This window comes from Arachis stenosperma, chromosome 7, assembly GCF_014773155.1.
Source record: "Arachis stenosperma cultivar V10309 chromosome 7, arast.V10309.gnm1.PFL2, whole genome shotgun sequence".
NCBI lineage: Eukaryota > Viridiplantae > Streptophyta > Magnoliopsida > Fabales > Fabaceae > Arachis > Arachis stenosperma.
In genome coordinates, this window is record NC_080383.1 from 46,874,467 (window position 1) to 46,878,320 (window position 3,854).

Consider the following 3,854-nt stretch of genomic DNA (forward strand, 5'->3'; position numbering starts at 1 on the left):
TATTGTCACCACATCAAACTAATTAAGCTAGTTTTAAAGATGAATTCGAAATCCTGTACTTCTTGTTCTTTTGTAATAAAAACAGTTTTCTTTTAAGAAAGGTGATGGATTCATAGGACATTCATAACTTTAAGGCATAGACACTAAGACACTAATGATCATAAGACACAAACATGGACAAACATAAGCATAAAAATTCGAAAAACAAGAAAATAAAGAACAAGGAGATTAAAGAACGGGTCCACCTTAGTGATGGCGGCTTGTTCTTCTTCTTGAAGATCCTATGGAGTGCTTGAGCTCCTCAATGTCTGTTCCTTGTCTTTGTTGCTCCTCTCTCATGATTCTTTGATCTTCTCTAATTTCATGGAGGAGGATGGAATGTTATTGGTGCTCCACCCTTAGTTGTCCCATGTTGGAACTCAATCCTCCTAGGGAGGTGTTCAGTTGCTCCCAATAGTTTTGTGGAGGAAAGTGCATCCCTTGAGGTATCTCAGGGATTTCATGATGAGTAGGGTCTCTTGTTTGCTCCATCCTTTTCTTAGTGATGGACTTGAGGTCACGCCTTCTCAGTTAAACCGGCTTCGGATGCCATAAATGGTTATGGAAAAACAAAAAGCAATGCTTTTACCACACCAAACTTAAAAGGTTTGCTCGTCCTCGAGCAAAAGAAGAAAGGAGATAGTAGAAGAAGAAGAAATGAGGAAGAAGGGAGTGGCTTTGTGTTCGGCCAAGGAGGGGAAGAAGTGGTGTTTAGGTCGTGTGAAAATGAAGGGGTGAAGGGAGGGGTAGTGGTTTGAGGTGATTGGTGAATGGATGAAGAAGAAGAGAGAGGGTGGTGGGGTAAGTGGGGATCCTGTGGGGTCCACAGATCCTGAGGTGTCAAGGAAAAGTCATCCCTGCACCAAATTGCAATCAAAATCACGTTTTGTGCCAAATCTGGCGTTAAACGCCGGGCTGGTGCCCCTTTCTGGCGTTTAACGCCAGGTTCTTGCCCTTTCCTGGCGTTTAACGCCAGTCTGGTGCCCCTTTCTGGCGTTAAACGCCCAGAATGGTGCCAGACTGGGCGTTAAACGCCCAACTGCTAGCCTCACTGGCGTTTAAACGCCAGTGAGTTCTTCCTCCAGGGTGTGCTGTTTTTCTTCCTGTTTTTCATTCTGTTTTTGCTTTTTCACTTGATTTTGTGACTTCTCATGATCATCAACCTACAAAATAACAAAAAATAACAAAGGAAAATAGATAAAATATAACATTGGGTTGCCTCCCAACAAGCGCTTCTTTAATGTCAGTAGCTTGACAGAGGGCTCTCAATGAGCCTCACAGATACTCAGAGCAATGTTGGAACCTCCCAACACCAAACTTAGAGTTTGAATGTGGGGGTTCAACACCAAACTTAGAGTTTGGTTGTGGCCTCCCAACACCAAACTTAGAGTTTGACTGTGGGGGCTCTGTTTGACTCTGAATTGAGAGAAGCTCTTCATGCTTCCTCTCCATGGTGATAGAGGGGTATCCTTGAGCCTTAAACATAAAGGATTCTTCATTCACTTGAATGATCAGTTCACTTCCATCAACATTAATCACAGCCTTTGTTGTCGCTAGGAAGGGTCTGCCAAGGATGATGGATTCATCCATGCACTTCCCAGTCTCTAGGACTATGAAATCAGTAGGGATGTAATGGTCTTCAACTTTTACCAAAACATTCTCTACAAGTCCATGAGCTTGTTTTCTTGAGTTGTCTGCCATCTCTAGTGAGATTCTTGCAGCTTGTACCTCAAAGATCCCTAGCTTCTCCATTACAGAGAGAGGCATGAGGTTTACACTTGACCCTAAGTCACATAGAGCCTTCTTGAAGGTCATGGTGCCTATGGTACAAGGTATGGAAAACTTTCCAGGATCTTGTCTCTTTTGAGGTAATTTCTGCCTAGACAAGTCATCCAGTTCTTTGGTGAGTAAAGGAGGTTTAGTCTCCCAAGTCTCATTTCCAAATAACTTGTCATTTAGCTTCATGATTGCTCCAAGGTATTTAGCAACTTGCTCTTCAGTGACATACTCATCCTCTTCAGAGGAGGAATACTCATCAGAGCTCATGAAAGGCAGAAGTAAGTCCAATGGAATCTCTATGGTCTCATTTTGAGCCTCAGATTCCCATAGTTCCTCATTGGGGAACTCTGTGGAGGCTAGTGCACGCCCATTGAGGTCTTCCTCAGTGGCGTCCACTTCCTCTCTTTCCTCTCCAGATTCGGCCATGTTTATGGCCTTGCACTCTCCTTTTGGATTTTCTTCTATATTGCTTGGAAGAGTACTTGGAGGGAGTTCAGTAATTTTCTTACTCAGCTGTCCCACTTGTGCCTCCAAATTCCTAATGGAGGACCTTGTTTCAGTCATGAAACTTTGAGTGGTTTTGATTAGATCAGAGACCATGGTTGCTAAGTCAGAGGGGTTCTGCTTAGAATTCTCTGTCTGTTGCTGAGAAGATGATGGAAAAGGCTTGCCATTGCTAAACCTGTTTCTTCCACCATTATTGTTGTTGAAACCTTGTTGAGGTCTCTCTTGATTCTTCCATGGGAAATTTGGGTGATTTCTCCATGAAGAATTATAGGTGTTTCCATAGGGTTCTCCTAGGTAATTCACCTCTTCCATTGAAGGGTTCTCAGGATCATAAGCTTCTTCTTCAGATGAAGCATCCTTAGTACTGCTTGGTGCATTTTGCATTCCAGACAGACTTTGAGAAATCAAATTGACTTGTTGAGTCAATATCTTGTTCTGAGCCAGTATGGCATTCAGAGCATCAATCTCAAGAACTCCTTTCTTCTGACTTGTCCCATTGTTCACAGGATTCCTTTCAGAAGTGTACATGAATTGGTTATTTGCAACCATTTCAATTAGCTCTTGAGCTTCTGTAGGCGTCTTCTTCAGATGAAGAGACCCTCCAGCAGAGCTATCCAAAGACATCTTGGATAGTTCAGAGAGACCATCATAGAAAATACCTATGATGCTCCATTCAGAAAGCATGTCAGATGGACATTTTCTGATTAATTATTTGTATCTTTCCCAAGCTTCATAGAGGGATTCTCCATCCTTCTGTCTGAAGGTTTGGACTTCCACTCTAAGCTTACTCCATTTTTGAGGTGGAAAGAACTTTGCCAAGAAGGCATTGACTAGCTTTTCCCAAGAGTCCAGGCTTTCTTTAGGTTGTGAGTCCAACCATATTCTAGCTCTATCTCTTACAGCAAAAGGGAATAGCATCAGTCTGTAGACCTCAGGGTCAACCCCATTAGTCTTGACTGTGTCACAGATTTGCAAGAACTCAGCTAAAAACTGATGAGGATCTTCCATTGGAAGTCCATGGAACTTGCAATTCTGTTGCATTAGAGAAACTAATTGAGGCTTAAGCTCAAAGTTGTTTGCTCCAATGGCAGGGATAGAGATGCTTCTCCCATAGAAATTGGGAGTAGGTGCAGTAAAGTCACCCAGCACCTTCCTTGCATTGTTGGCATTGTTGTTGTTTTCGGCTGCCATGTCTTCTTCTTTGAAGAATTCGGTCAGGTCCTCAACAGAGAGTTGTGCCTTAGCTTCTCTTATCTTTCGCTTCAAGGTCCTTTCAGGTTCAGGGTCAGCTTCAACAAGAATGCCCTTGTCTTTGTTCCTGCTCATATGAAGGAGAAGAGAACAAGAAAATATGGAATCCTCTATGTCACAGTATAGAGATTCCTTGAGGTGTCAGAGGAAAAGAAAAATGGAAGACAGAGGTAGAAAATTCGAACTTATCAAAGAAGATGGAGTTCGAATTTTGCATTAAGGGATAGTGTTAGTCCATAAATAGAAGGATGTGAGAAGAAGGGAAGTAATTTTCGAAA

General features: G+C 42.5%; 1 non-coding gene across 1 annotated transcript; it reads left to right on the forward strand.

Annotated features, from left to right (window-relative positions):
- Nucleotides 1–3,007: 3,007 nt before the first annotated feature.
- On the forward strand, nucleotides 3,008–3,111 carry LOC130942988 (small nucleolar RNA R71). Its single transcript, XR_009071529.1, has one exon. It is a non-coding gene; the product is annotated as a small nucleolar RNA R71 (small nucleolar RNA).
- Nucleotides 3,112–3,854: the final 743 nt, after the last annotated feature.